General features: G+C 39.2%; 1 long non-coding RNA gene across 2 annotated transcripts in view; it reads right to left on the bottom strand.

Annotated features, from left to right (window-relative positions):
- The window catches only part of LOC107650785 (uncharacterized), a 44,464-nt gene that overhangs the window by 1,831 nt on the left and 26,334 nt on the right, over positions 1-16,299 (bottom strand). The window contains exon 5 of one of the 2 annotated variants that reach the window (XR_008915250.1): positions 23-4,015. The exons of the other annotated variant lie outside the window; for it this stretch is intronic. This is a non-coding gene — a long non-coding RNA (uncharacterized LOC107650785). Of the gene's footprint in view, positions 1-22; positions 4,016-16,299 lie in introns of those variants that run through there. 2 annotated transcript variants of the gene reach the window in all.

The raw sequence follows: 16,299 nt of genomic DNA, 5'->3' as shown, positions 1-16,299 counted from the left end.
GAAAAGAAGTATATTCCAGGCATGGAATTGTGAACTTTAAATTTCTCCACCCTACTTAGATCTTACTTTATGGTGAAGATAAAATTGTAATCTCCTGATTGAACAATGAAGGTACTTAGTTCTTACTTTATCGTGAAGCTAGAACTTTAAGCTAAGTCTAGTTTTAGATCTTACTACAAAAAAAGGTGTTAAGTAACTATAAAGGGTAAATTAATCACAAAACAGTTAAGTAACTAACAAAAGGTGAACTTAACAAAGAAGTGTTAAATAACTCAAAAGATATAATCTAATCAAAGAAGATGAGAACTAAAGAATGGGCAGGCCTGGAGAAAAGCCTCTGATGTGACTGGTAGACGTGAAAATTTAGAGGAGGGGACACAAGAGTAAAAGGTCGATATATTTCACATCACTTGCTTCCTCTGGTACCTTTGGTGGCAGAGAGATGGCTGGTGGCAGCATGCTGGGCCTTTCGGCATCTTGGTGTGGCTACAACTATTGTCTGGTTTGGTGGTAAGTTTCTGGCTGAATTTTTCTCCTTTACTTTCCAACTTTATCCTCTTAGAAGCCTCTAATATTTTTCAGAGACCTAGTGATGGAGATCTTGAACTTCCCTGGCATAGGCCAGACAGGAGAAAACCTATACCTTCTTCCCTCTTTCTCCTTAAATCCTTCCCTCTATATTAATTAAAATTATCATAAATTTCCAGACTGACTTGGGTATTTTATTTGGGATTTTTCCCTGGTGACCAATTAATTTAGATTTTAAGTCACAATCCTAAAATTATCTTTACAGTATACAGAACAACTTGGAGACCAGTTAGACTGAACTAGAGAGTGGATGAAGAGGGATAACAATCAAGAAAGTTGGTGTACAGTCAGGTAGCAAAAAGCATTAGATGCCAAACAAAGGAATTTTTTTTAACCCCTCACCTTCCATCTTGGAATCAATACTGTGTATTGGCTCCAAGGCAGAAGAGGGATATGGGTTAGGCAGTGGAGGTTAAGTAACTTGCCCAGGGTCACACAGGTAGTAAGTATCTGAGGGAACATTTGAACTCAGGACCTCCCATCTCTAGGCCTGGCTCTCAATCCACTGAGCCACCCAGCTGCCCCCCAAAGGAATTTATTTTTGAGGGAGACACTGGAGTTTATCTATGTTTATATATTATATATTTATGTGGGGCTAGGGGTGCAAAGAGGGTGACATGGTCAGTTCTGAACTTTGGGATATAATTTTGGTGGCTATATGGAGTGTGGAGGGGAAGTAGATGTAGGTCTCACTCCCTACATCTTCTATTCCTCCATTTCCCCTACAACATCCTGCTGTCCCATGTGGATTGACTTCCTTGGCAGAACACAAACCCAGCTTTGCTACTTGCTGTATGACGGTCACCTCCCCACTTTGGGTCTCTGTTTGGGTCATCTGTAAAATGACAATGTAAAAGTGAGGGGACAACTTAGTCTAGATTTTGAATATTCCATAGAGATCTGACATTCTACCACTCTGTGATCTCAAATCATGGATGGTGGGAGAGAAGTCAGAAGAAGAGGAGGGAATGGCAACTGTTTTCAAATATAGATAGAGCTCTCAAGGAGAAAAATTACCATTTGGGGCTAAAGAGTAGGTCTAGAAATAATGGGCAAAAGTTGCAAAGAGAGGGGCAGCTAGGTGGCTCAGTGGATTGAGAACCAAGCCTAGAGACGGGAGGTCCTGGGTTCAAATCTGACCTCAGACCCTTCCTAACTGTGTGACCCAGGGCAAGTCACTTAACCCCCATTGCCTAGTCCTTACTGCTCTTCTTCCTTGGAACCAAAACAAAGTATTGATTCCAAGACAGAAGGTAAGGGTTTTAAAAAAAGTTGCAAAGAGGCACATTAATATTTAGATTTTTAACTAGAAGGCAACATTAGCAATCATCTAGTGGAACCCCTTTATTTTTTGTATGAAGAAACTCATATTGGGAGTAGAGTGACTTGTCAAGGGTCACACAGATTTAAATTCAGGTCTGTAGGCTTCAATCAATCAGTCAGCAAGCATTTGTCAAACTGTTAAGCTGTGTTAATGATACAAAAGGATCATGGAAACATAATCAACTTAAAGATTACAATAATTTGAGGATAAGAGGAAAAGAACAAAACAAATAATTGCTAGATGCATTGACAAAAAACCAGTTAGGGGGCAGTCCCCTTTGGCATGAAAGTATACCTACAAATAAATGTTCAATCAACCACACCCAAAGTTCATTCTTGATTTTCTTGTGCAGCTTGTGGTCTGGAGGCATCTTCATGGTGCCTTCTCCAAACAGTTCAGTTTCTGGATTCGGAGAGGTAGCATGTTTCTTAACCTAAAATTCTTCTCAAAAGGAATTTAAACTTTGCAATTAACAATAATAATATTTTTACATTCCCCTGTGAAGAGGGTGATTGAAAAACACAGGGATCACTTAGGGATTCATGGCTGAGTTATGAGGTATATGAATCAATTGGCAAGAGAAATTAAAAAGACATCAGAAAAATCCAAATAAAAAAGATAATTTCTGGATGAAAATATAGACTATCAAAGTCTTATGTGTAAAAAGTCTAAGTAAAGGAAAAATAAATCTATAACAGGTCCATGAATCAGGGCCCAATTAAAATGATATAAGCAAGTAAACATTTACCCAGTCAGTAGCCAGAACTACAGAAAGTTTGCCACACTATGAAAGACAGCAAAGGGACCAGATTGTAGAAGCCAAGTAGGAGCCAAGTTTTGTGATAGTGAAATCATTTTAAAAGACTGATATATATTAATTTAAGGTCGCCAAGGAATTCACTTATGTAATTCCTAAATGAAACACTCAAGTCAGCTGCCAACTTTTTTTTATGGTGTTTAATTACAAACAGGAAGAAGAAAGTATTAGAGGGGAGTAGGGAGAGAGGGGCGGGGGAAGGGAAGGGGAGAGAAGGAAAGAGGTTTTAAATATCCACTCTGTTTAGGCTGAGCCAAAGCGGGCTTTAAGGCCCTGGATAGCCAAGGCAAGGAAAGAGATCAATCCCTATCACTCATATGACCAATCTGGAGAAAAACAGTCCACAGGCTCCTCCAACTCCAAACACCAGCCTCCAACTCCCTCTAGCCCTCCTCATAGGAAGTCACAAGAACTCCAGAGGCTGTTCTCTACCTTGCTTCCTGCATCTCACATGTGCCAATGGTGGCTCTAGCTTGACCTAGGACCGCCCAGAGGTCTGTCTTTTTTTGCACATGTCTGTTGAAGACCATATTCTCAAAATAATTAAATCTTGAGTTTTGCTGCAGCCCTTCCTAATCTTGTTACCCTGAGTAGGGTGGAGATTGTAGTTTCCAAGACCTGATTCTGTTATTCCAAGTATCTCTATTGTTATTGATCAGGAAATAGCAAAATCCGATCTTGTAAAGAATGGTCTGAATAGGGTGGAATAGTTTTGAAATTCACAGTTTGGGATACTCGTCTGTAAGTAATTTCAGAGTAGTGTGGATACAAGGAAGGCCTACGTCTTAACGTATGTTAAGTGTCGCAACCTTGAGTCTTCACACTAATATATTCTGTGTGCTCTTTGTGGCACTAATCAGGTTTAGCTTTGTGCTTCATTGGCCCTGTGCAATGGCTCTTTTGTATATCTTGTCCTAGAATCAGACAGAATCATTAAGCAAAGTCCCATAATTTTTAAAAAACAATTAGTGGCATCATTTTTATAGTCTCAAGCTTTGGGGGCATGCATCAGCAAATGTATGTAAACTTATATTACTGCAAAATCAAAAAAGTTAAAGAAAATCTTAATACTGGTGACATGTACTTCAAATATAAAAAGGAGAGAAAAAATAAAAGACTGAAATAGTATATTGCACATGCAAGAAAAATATAATAATAGAAGAGTTTTAAAATTCAAAATGTAGCTTATAATCATTGACACACTGTGTCAGCTAAGAAAATATAGAATACAAGGCTTTCTCACCAAAAATGAGATCCATTTCCTCTTCATATCTGGCCATGATCCACTGTAAGTACAAGCAAATGAATTTCACAAGGTAACAGTTTTTTTTATTTTTTTATTTTTATAAAGAACAGTAGTACAAATAAGTGATATGAATATCCCCCAAATTCTCAATAGTCCAGTTAATTACAACAACAAACAAACCCACTATCATATTTCACAGAAGTTGCTGTATGGCATTTTAAAAAGCCTATGAACTGATGGATATTTGTCACAATTTTTACAAATGCAGCAAATCTTTCAACCTTGGTAAACTTATTTAAAAAAAATAAAACTTATTTTGGGTTTAGAACATCATCAAGAAATCTAGATATCATTACCAAAAATGTGGTAGAGGAGTCTAAGAAAAAACTCAAACCTCTCTAAAGTGAGCTGAAGAGTATAAATGAGAGATGCTCCCTTTTTTGTGGGGGCTGAGGGAGGCTTCTAGGGAAACTGTAATATTTATTGGGAAAGGAAATGGAGGATTGGAAAAATGGGGAATAATGGGAGGTTTGTATGGGGGTATGGAGGAGTTGAGGAGAGAGAGGGAATATTGCTTGGTGAAGCAAAGGAGAGAGATGCCCCCTGCTGAGAGGTAGCAGCAGGGGTCCAATAAGGGCTGTTTGTCCTGGAATGACTGAACTGAAGTTCAGCTCCCTCTATGCCCAGTATAGACAGTCCACTTATCTGACTGCGAATTCAAATAATATAAAGTTTAATAACCAGTTGGGATTGGAGTTTTTTCCTTAGCTTCAGAGTTGAGGCCAGACCCCAGAGGCTGGCAGAGGGTTACTCCCCCTCCCGTCTACTCTATATCAGTCCTGCTTTGTCTAGTTCAGAATCTTAGCAGTAGACAGAAAAGCAAACAAGAACAGTTCTGACCTTCAGAAGTAATTGGGCCTAAATCTTCAGGCTGAACCAAGAAGAGGCACACCACTCCAGACTGGGCTGAACAAGCTCCTCTCTCCTCCAACCCAGGAAGGAAGACCAACCCCATCAGGAAGGAAGTGCTAGTCACAAGACCCAACTGCCACTCTCAGTTGCCCCTTCCCCCACTGTCAGTCTTGTTTTCTTTCCACAGTACAGTGCCCTGGGATTAATTTCCCAGCTTCCATTCACATTTTTATAAATGCAGGAGTTGGGATTATAATTGTATTTCACTTCAGCTACTAAAATGGGCCTTACCTAGTGTTAGGTAGGGGCAGGCAAAATGATCAGAGATTGTTAAGAAAAATTCTATAAAATCATGTTCAAAGAACCCTTAAAATCAATTTGAGATATTTAGCTCATTAAATTTTCCAAAGCTTGTTATAGCAATTTTCTGATGGAGTCCATCTATCCTCTATGTGACAATTTACAAAGTCAAAAATAGAAAAGCTGTTTTTATATGGGCCTACTCAATAATGTTTGTTCAGTATAGTTATAGGGGAAAAGCAACAGAATATAACAGTAGTTACAACCTAGTACATTAAAATGATTCAGTATAACAGAATAGTATTGAATGCAGTAATATATGAACTTAAAACCACAAAGCTAAATCTTAAATAAAACAATCAGTAAAATGCAATAGGATACAGAGATTTTTATAAAACATTTGAGTCTGAAAAGCCTTAAAAATATAACCTCCAGTCTCTTTAAAGTTCCTTGTTTTTTTTTAATAATCCATTTAGATGACTATTGTCAGAAGGCAGAAGATTGGTAAGGGGTAGGCAAAGCGGGTCAAGCGACCTGCCCAGGGCCACACCACCAGAACGTTTGCTGGGTCCGGGTGGTCGGGTCCTGACCAGGTGATCGAGATCTATGTCAGGAGTGCAGAAGCAGGCAATAGGGGCCAGCCGAGCTGGGCTGGAAGGGCTGGGACCAGGTGAGAGATATTGAATCAAGAATGTCCTAAGTGGATGGCTGCAGGCAGGAGATCTTGAGACTTTTCTGACAAGCCTTGGAGAAATGTGGCTTAAAAATCACTATCTAGGCTATCTTTTTTTTTTTTAATTGAGAGTTTTCTTGTCCCATTTGGTAGCCATAACTGTAACAGTTAAAATTAGTTTCTCTGCCAAAAGTATTGTATTTTTATGAGGTTTATTAAAGATTTAAAAATAAAGAAAATACAAAATAAGGAAAGCACGTGCAACCTCCATCTTGCCTGCCTGGTAGAGAGACACGCGAGCCTAGAAGCAGAAGCTGAGAGAGGGGGGTGAAGTAGGCGGAGAGTCAGTTTAAATACAAATTGTGTTCTCGAACTCAGGTGAGGACTCAGGGTGATATTATAGGGAATTATGGGAACCACCAAGGACTTCTGGGAATTGAAGTCTGGGGTTCAAATCTCCATTTTACAGCTGTTAAACACTAGGGAAAGATATACAAAATTTGCCACTAATTTGAATAAGATCTTACCAGGAATCTGGGAAGAGTCATCCATGGTTACGATAAACAAGAGTAAGGCTGTCTACCTGAGGACAGGTACTATTTTCATTTTTGTCTACAGTGTTATCACATTGTAGTTACTTGCAGGAATCATTCCCTTTTTTCTGTGGTGTAAAGGTTGCATCTTTTCTGTATAGAAAGCTCCTTTAGCCCCTTTCCTCACACAGAGACATTTGCCTCTGAAACTTTCACCCATTCCTTCTAGTTCTCAATGCTCCAAACTGGATTACATTCTGTCCTAACAAACTAAAACCTAAAGAATTTACACAGTTGTGTGGAGGATCATATGAGGTGGAGAGAGACTTGAGTCAAGAGGTCTTTTTAAGAGACCATTTCAGGGACTTCTGGGACATAAGAGCAGCAAGATGGCAAAATAGACACTTTTCCCAATCCTCGCAACCTCTCAAACATCTTTAGAGCAGAGATTATGCACCAAAGATAAAGCAACTTTAGCTGTCTCTGGAAGGGCCTAAGATACCTAGAATTCAAATGAAGATTAGAAAAATAAACAGTATCCAGGAACTGATGCTCACTGACCCTGAGCTCACTCCACACATTCTTCCACCTTTCACGCACCACCAGTAGCAAGACTGTATCAGCAGACTCATGGACACTACACCCCAGCACCCCAGTACTCACTCCCTCTTCCAGTACCTTAGAGGCCCTGGCTCCAGACTCCAGACATGTGCTAAGGGTTTGATAGCTGGTTTGGCCATAGTCCTTCAGGAGCAAAAATCTGCAACTCAGAAGCATTAGTGCTATGAACCTCTAAAATGCTAGTTCTGGAGAAAACTGGCTCTAAATGTTAGTTCCAGGCCAGAGAACTGAAAAACAGAGGGAGTGGGACAGTTCATCAGGACAAGATAATGTGAGTGTGAGGGGCTGTGAAAGAGTCCACGTCCACCCGGGGCCAGTTCATTTTTTAATTTATTATTATTTTTTTATTTTAATAACAAATTTCCACGTAAGTTTTCTGAAGTTATATGATCTAAGTTGTCTCTCTCCCTTCTTCCCTGCCCCCTTCTGGAGCTGGCAAGCAATTCAGTCTGGGTTATACATGTATTATCATACAAAACATATTTCTATGTTATTCATTTTTGTAAGTGAATAATCTTATCAAACCAAAATGGGGACAGTTCTGACCACAGTAAATTACCCACTGTGGGAGAAGGCTGAGACCCTTTGGAGACCACAGTCCCAAAAGTGGGAATTAGGAAGTTGTGAGAGATAAGAAAAATAAGGGGAGGGAGTGAAGAGGGCAAGTGAAAGTATTGAAGATTTCAGAAAGAAGAAATCTCAAAGACCTTGAACATAAACAGATACATCAACAAGAAAAATATTAACAACATATGGCCTCCAGCTCTAGTAAACAAGTTCAGGCATTTGTGAATAAATACTGCAAAATAAGGGAAAATTATCTAACACTTGAGTAGATAGAGGGCCCCATGGAATTGGAGAACATTGAACCAAGCACACTATTCTGAGTGCTTTAAAAGAAAAATGAGAATGATAAGAGCTAAATTTATGTCCTGTGCAGCAAAAAATAATGAACAGAATAGAAAAATTTGAATCTGCAATGGCAAGGCTCACCAAAGAAACAAAAGGAAATAATAGAGGATTCTTGCTTTACATATTCACATTATGTGCATTTGACCTTAGCTAAAAAAATTCTTAAAGAAATTTACATTCCAATAAAACCACTTACTTTACTGGATAGTACTATGCTTTCTTAGGTTTTGCCTTTCAGCTTGGTGCTCAGTGGCCTCCCCCTTCCCCCATGTGCATTTGAGTAAAACCCCAAAATACTGATCCTAGTGAAAGCAGAAGGGACTTTGATGGATCCAAGCTTGGCTTGAGACCTTTTTATCAAGTGAGAGCTTTGCCCCACTCCACCTGCCACAACATCCACATCAATACTGTGTATTGGCTTCCAGGCAGAAGAGTGGTAAAGGGCTAGGCAATGGGGGTTAAGTGACTTGCTCAGGGTCACGCAGCTGGGAAGTGTCTGAGGTCACATTTGACCCCAGGACCTCCCATCTCTAGGCTTGGCTCTCGATCTACTGAGCTAGCCAGCTGCCCTCCTCCCATGTGTTCTTGAACCACATGCTGGACCCCTCTGTCTCTGATTACAGCAGCCCCCTTCCTACTGCCTTCCCTCCAATGGAATGCAAAGCCACTTTACATAGAGGTCTACCAGACTGTCCACTTATATAAAGCTAGAATTCTCTATAGATTGGGAATACGAAAACAGACGAGATGGGCAATCTAGAAGAGAAACATTCACATTAAAAAATGACTATTTCATCAGTCCAGGGGGAAGTGATAAGGGCCTAAATGAGGGACATGGCTGTGCAAGTGGAAAGAAATATAAAAGATGTTTTGTGGAATTAAGAAATGGCAAGATTTGGCAAGGAAATGGATATAGAGAGGGAGTAAAAAGTGAATAGCAAAGGATGTCAGGGTTGTGAACCAGGGTGACTGGAAAGGTGGCAGTGCTCTTGACAGAAAAAAGAAGTTCCCCAAATAGGTTTGGGGGCAAAAAATGTCACGAGATGAAACAAACAGATCAAATCCATCCACGCCTGCTCAAGCTGTTCGGTGAGCCTCATTCTCTTCCATTTGAAATGAAAAAGGGAGAATGACACTGTTTATTATTCAATGCTCTTCACAATCCAGAAGCCCTTCCTTTCTTTTTAGGATTCTGACATGCTTGATTTTCCTTCACATTATGATCCTGATCCAAACATACCAGCCTACTGTAATAATAATGCTAATAAATGTGATAATAAGCATACTGTTGTCAACATGGAATCTAGAAACCCAAAACTTGTGACCCAGTGGGATATAGAAACCCCAGGTTTTGACCTTGTCACAGGAAAGTTCCTCCCTGAGGGAAAGTCTCAGGCTAACAATAGACCTTGAGTTAGTTCTGAGTGGGGATAACCTATCTCATCAGATGCCTCTTTTTGAAGCTTCTCCCATTGTATCACATCCCCCTTTCTAGGATGGAACTCAGGACCTTTCCCTTATGAGACTGACATGCTACCTACTAAGCTATAACTCAAGGTCTATTGTTAGCTTGAGACCAGTGAAGTAGGAGTTTCCCTCAGGGAGGAACTCTCCTGTGACAAGGTCAAAACCTGGGGTTTCTAGGTCCCACTAGGCCACAAGTTTTGGGTTTCTAGATTCCATATTGACACTGTTGTCTATACTTTGCTAGATATTCACAAAGCATTTCAGTTCTCCTCCTTGAAGGAAAGCCCAAGAGTGAACCTCCCTTTACTGGGCTGAGTGCACAAACTGCCTTGGAGACTGTGAACTTGGAAATTACTCTACCCTAATTAGACATACTTTAGGGGAAGATATACTTGTAAACTTCTGATTGAACAATGAAGATACTTAACTTATACCTTATAGTGAAGCTAAAACTTAAGCTAAGTCTATTTTTAGATCTAATATAAAAAGGGTGTTAAGTACCTATAAAAGGTTAAATTAATCCCAAAAAGGTCAAGTAATTCACAAAAGGTAAGCTTAACAAAGGAGTGTGAAGTACCTCAGAAGATATAATCTAACCAGAGAAGGTGAGAACTATAGAGTGGACAGTCCTGGAGAAAATCTAATCAAAGAAGGTGAGAACTAAAGAATAAGCAGTCCTGGAAAAAGCATCTATTGTGATTGGTAGATGTGAAAATTTAGGGGAGGTGACATAAGAGAAAATTTCTTTAAAAGGAGACTAAAGAAGTCAGTTCAGGCAATTCAATTCAGTTTCGAGTGCAATTAGATTCGGAGTTCAATTCAGTGAGGACTAGGACTCAGCCTGGAGGATCCCCCTCTGACAGCTTCCTTGGAGATGGTCTCCTGGTGAGTGATAAGACTGACTCCCTTTACCTTAGGCTCAGGGAGGCCACTTTGGCCAAGGCCTTTAACTACTGCCTGGCTCAGCCTGAGCCAGAGCAGTTTAAATTAATTCTTCTCTCTCTCTCTCTCTCTCTCTCTCTCTCTCTCTCTCTCTCTCTCTCTCTCTCTCTCTCTATCTCCCTCTCTCTCTCTCTCTTCCTTAATTCCTTCTCTCTATTCTCTCTATATTAATTAAAATCACCATAATTCCCAGCTGACTTGGGTATTTTATTATTTGGGAATTTTCCCTGGCAACCAATTATTTAGATTTCAAGTCACAAAGCTAAAATCATCTTTACAAGACTATTATGTGTATAAAATCTATTTCATTTGTATTATATAGTTAAATATAAGGATTAATATAACCAGGAGGCCTTAACTCTAAGAGAACTACATTCTCCGTGCACTTTCCTTTCCTCGCAAAATGAATTTCTTCTTGGTCTTGGGAATTCACCCAAACTACTCTATCAAACTCCTTATCAATAATGAAATTCCCAAAATGCTATCTGACTAAACTAACTAAATCCTTATATATATAGAAGTAAAATTATGTATATTAAGGTTGTCTCCAAGTAAGCAAAGGCAGTGAGCCAAAATGTCAGAAGCTCACTGAGCAGAGTGTGGCTCTGAAGTGAGACTCAGAGGCCAGGCAAGCAAGGTCTTCTGGTCTTTCTTCTTCCAAACAAAAGTTGCCACAGCAACAGGTATAATATACAAGTCTTCTTCCTGATGTTTCTCACAGAGAGGAAAATTAACTCCAAGATATTTTCAAGTGTTTCTCTTTTCACCTCACAAGCAGGGCTAAGGTCAGAGAGAGGGAAGAAACTGGCTAATCCCATAGTCCTCAGGGATTAACTGACTGAGAATTCTTTGTGCCCTTCCCCCTTCCAATTCCAAACCATGCACAGAATTCTTTCTGCCTCATCCACTCTCCAGCCTCTGAGACAACCTTCTAGATTCCTTATCTTATCAAAACCTTTTCAACATATATTCCTAATTTCATCTCTATACTTCATGCTCTTGCTCTTATACAAAACTTCATCACCTGTCTCTCAACCTTTTTTGGCCATCTCTTTCCCTAGAATGCTCCCTTTTCATCTTTCCCTCTTAGAATCCCTAGCTTTTTTCTAGAAATCTCAAAAGACACCTTCTAGAGGAGACCTTTCTTGGTCTTCCTTCAGCTACTACAGCCTTCCCTTCTAAGGTTACCTTCTGTCCACTCTTTGTCTTCTATGTACCTATTCCATGTTATCTCTCATTAGAATATAAGCTCCTTGAGGCTAAAGATTGTTTTTACCTTTCTTTTGTAACTCCTGGGTTTAAAATACTCTGGTACAGAGGAAACAATAATAGATACTTGCTGATTTGTTGATCTAATTCCTCTCCCAGGAATCTTAAATTTACCCATCAGAAGAAAAGGCTAGATATTCTGGAGTTCTGGTGGAATGAAAAATGAAGTTTCCCAAAGGCACCTTTGTAGATGCCTCAGTGGGTGCCCAGGGAAAGCCTAGATTATAACTGCCTCAAGAAATCCATGAAGCATAGAAGGGGACCTGAGGGGAGAGACTGAAGCTTTCATTTATCTGAGGAAAGGCCTGAGAAGGGCAGCATTGGGAAATAATGTTAGATGTGGTTATATTAGAGGTGAGCCCCACAACTAACTTTTTCAGGGAGAGGACGATGTGACCTGCATTCCCTTTCTATGGTTGATTAGTCATAAACCATTGGGGTCAAACCTTAGCCCCCAGGAATCTACAGCCCTTTCTTGGGTGACCATATCTTTGAAAGACAACTCTAATGTCACGGTCATTGTACAGCTTCTGACTTTTCCCCTCAAAGTTCATGTCGTGCTCTGTTTTTTGCTTAATAAATACTTGCCATACAATATTATATGTTATAGTTACATATTTGCCTCTTATCTCCCTACTAGACTAAGCTGTATTATGGAAAAATCTCACCTATCATATCATCATATCTCCTGTCCTTCCAATTCTCTGCTCACAGAAAATACTTCATCACTGTTTTTAAATGAATGAAACAATTATATCACCTTAGGCAAGTCACATACCTCTCTGGGTCTTAGTTTTGTTATCTGCAAAATGAGGGATTGTATGGGGTGATTTTCTAAGGTCCCTTCTAGCTCTAAAAACTCAACAGGTCTAAAGAACTCATTATTCCCTCTCCCTCCCCACTTTCCTCTCTTCCTTACTTTTTTACTAGCCAGGGTACCACCATTTTACCAGTAATCCAGGCTTAAAACCTAGGTAGCATCCTTGGCTCCTTACTCTCTAACTCACCCTCCACCCATCCAAACACTCTTCAAGGCCTGGCGTCTCCAAGGCCCCTTCTCTCCTGACACTGCCACCACTCTGGTACTGACCCTAACCATTTGACCCCTAGACCATTTCAGTAGCCTTCAAGTAGGTCTCCTTGTTTTGATTCTCTTCCCACTCCAATCCAGCCTCCACTCTGCTGTCAAACAGATCTTCCTAAAGCACAGATTTCACTGTCACTCCTGCCCCCATTTAATCGACTACAGTAGCACCCCTGTTACCTCCAGAACCAAAAGCTTTTAAAGGCCCCTTCCCTTCTTTGTCTCCCTTTCATGTTCGCTTTGATTCAGTGACACCGACCTCCTTGCTGTTCCTAGCACAAAACACTCCATCTGTGCATTTTTACTATTATCTCTTAAGCGTTGAATTCTATTCCTCTTTGTCTCTGCCTCCTGGTTTTCTTCAGGTCTCACCTGAAACTCACCTTCCACAAGAAGTCTTTCCAGTTCTTTTTAATGTTTCCTTCTGAGACTATCTCCAGTTTAGGCCGTATATATCTTATTTGTGCATGGTTGTTTGCATGTTGCGGTCCCCTGTGAGCTTAAGCACATGGACTCTTGTTTTCCCCCCCTCTTATATTTCCAGTGCCCACCACAATGTGCCTTCACTTGCACATAGAAGGCTAGTAGATGCTAGTTGATTGATTCCTCTCAAAGGATTGATTCCTGGTCGAAAGGTCCAAAGTTCTTTCCAGAAATGACATCCACTGACCCAAGTTTTCTTTGATCTCTAAGATTCCATGAATACTCTACAGCAACCCAGGGAGAAGGGAATAGGGTTAAATAACTTCAAAAGAAGGCTTAAAAGAGAACCACCAAATCAGAAATTTAATGGTTAGAGCTAATAAAGGAGTAGTTCAACCTCCCTAATGAAATTCATGTATTTGCATTTCAAAGCTCTACCTCGAATAACCCAGGCAATGGCCTTGATATCAAGGAGCTGGGTGGTCCAGAATTTTCTCTGCTGTATTAGCTGGCATTGTAGGAATTATTGACAAAGCAATTCCCTTGGAGAGCTCTGAAACCACCGAGTCAAATGTAATTGTTTGGTTTTAAAGGGTTTCTATTCTGATGATAGAAGGGCATTAGAGAATAAATTAATATGGAGGAAAAATCAGCCTAAGCTTATTAGGTTGTCAGTCTCTTATGGTCAGCTCCCATACATACAATCCTCCCACTCTAGTGTGTGTATATATTTTCATATATACATATATGCATACATACAGATAGATAGATAGATATTTAAGGGTTGGGCCAGAAAGAATTGACTGTTGCTGCCCTCTCAGAAAGTCGAGGTGGAATGATATAAAAAACACTGTCTATGGACTTGGATTTGAATCCCAGCTTTTTCACTTAGATCTGTGTGATCTTGGGGAAGTTAGTTAACCTCTCTGGGCTCCATATTCTTCATCTTTAAAATGAGCAGGTTGATTCTCAAGGTCACTTTCAGTTCTAAATTCTGTCATATCCTGCTATCCCCATGTGGGCCCCTCACTGAGACACTTTCTAGTTCAATGGTTATTTGTTAGGAAAAGATGGGAAACCAGACACTGCGAGAACCAAGACTAGATGGCATAAAAAGTCCAATGAAGCAAAGAAATGACAACATTACATACATAGGCAGAGAAGGGGGGTACCTGCATGGTGTGATTTGAGGAACCCTGAGAAAGATCCTTCTGCCAAGTAAAATTCTTTCCTCTTCAAGGCTATATACCTGAAACTCCTAACTTCTTTGGGGTTAGGGCAATAGTAGAAAGAATATTGAACTAAAAGACAGGAAATCTGGGTTATAATTTTGCCTTTCTGGCTTAGTGTGAGATCTACTGTAAACCACCTAACCCTTCTGAGCCTCAATTTTCCCACTTATAAAATGGGGATTAGCTTTTTTATCTCAAAAGTCTCCTTGAATCTAACAAAGAACTCCTTATATTAGAATATCTACCTTTTTTATTTGAGGCCAATATCATTCACCTAAAGTGGTGGAAGAAATAGAGTTCTAGAAGGTTGTGAGAAAAGAGCTCAAGCTCTGGTAGGGTCAGCCAGCTTAATTGGAAAGGCTTCTGCATAGTCAGGTATGTTCTCATCTAAGGATTGGTTTAGCTAACTATAGAGAGGCTTCTCACCAGAAAGTCATCACCCATCATGAACTTTATTCATGTACAGGGATTAAGGTGGAAATTAGAGAGGAGAAGGTAGGAGAGGTCCAAATCACAGATCTAAGAAGTATTGAAGTCACACTGTAAGACATTATCTTTATGAAACACATTATTAATATTAATATACACTAACACATAATTAATATTAATTAGTATATCACTATTAATAATAATTTACATTAGTAGTAATACATGTTTTTGCTAAGTACTAACTATATACTAAGCACTTTTCAAGGAACTGGGAACACAAAGATAAAAATGAAATAATCCATCTCATTAAAGAACTTACATTCAAAATTTTTATAACACATTTTTCTGATAAAGGTCTCATTTCTCAAATGTATAAAGAATTAAGTCAAATTTATAAGAATACAAGTTATTCCCCAGTTGATAAATGGTCAAAGGATATGAATAGGCAGTGTTCAGATGAAGAAATCAAATCTATCAATAATCATAGGAAAAAATGTTCTAAATCCATCTTGATTAGAAAAATGCAAATTAAAGCAACTGAGATACCTCCTCACATCAATCAGATTGGCTACTATGATGGAAAGGAAAATAATAAATATTGGAGGGAATGTGGCAAAATTGGGATACATGCATTGCTGGCGAAGTTGTGGATTGATACAATCATTTTGGAGGGCAATTTGGAATTATATCCAAAGAGCTATAAAAGAATGTATACCTTTTGATCTAGCAATACTACTACTAGGTCCATATCCCAGAGAGTTTTTTAAAAATGGGAAAGGACCTTTTGTACAAAAATATTTATAGCTGCACTTTTTGCAATAGCAAAGAATTGGAAACTAACAGGATGTCCCTCAATTGGGGAATGGTTTAACAAATTATGGTATATGATGGTGAAGGAATAGTATTGTGCTGTGAGACATGTTGAACAGGGGGATTTCAAAAAGAGCTGGAAAGACCTACATGAACTGATGCATAGTGAAATAAGCAGAACCAGGAGAACATTATACACAATAACTGCAATATTGTGGAACGATCAAATGTGATAGACTTTGCTACTAACAGCAGCACAATGATCCAGGATAATTCTGAGGGACTTATGAAAATCAATGCTATTCACCTCCAAGGAAAAAAGGGTTAAAATAGGAAATGCAGATGAAAACATATAATTTATCTCTTGTTTATTTTGTTATATGATTTGGGTTTTTTGTTTTATAAGATTATTCACTTATAAAACTGAATAATATGGACATATGTTTTGCAGGATAATACATGTATAACCCAGAAAATAAAAAAAATAGTTTACATTCTAGAATGGGAAACAGCATATGAAAAAACATATGTAAGTAAGTATGAACAGAACAAAAATTAAAAATTAGTTCTTTACTTTGTACCATTTTCTGTTCTTCCTAGCCAAAGTTTTTCTAGGGAAATTCATGATTTTTAGGAAGTTAGGCAGCTGTGTAGCACAAAGGAAAAAGTGATGAGCCTGGAGTCCCAAAGACCTGAGTTCAAATCCAATCTCAGATG

Source organism: Monodelphis domestica, chromosome 1, assembly GCF_027887165.1.
Source record: "Monodelphis domestica isolate mMonDom1 chromosome 1, mMonDom1.pri, whole genome shotgun sequence".
In the NCBI taxonomy this organism is placed as follows: domain Eukaryota; kingdom Metazoa; phylum Chordata; class Mammalia; order Didelphimorphia; family Didelphidae; genus Monodelphis; species Monodelphis domestica.
Note: the sequence above shows the minus strand (reverse complement) of the source record. Positions and strands in the feature narration are given on the sequence as shown.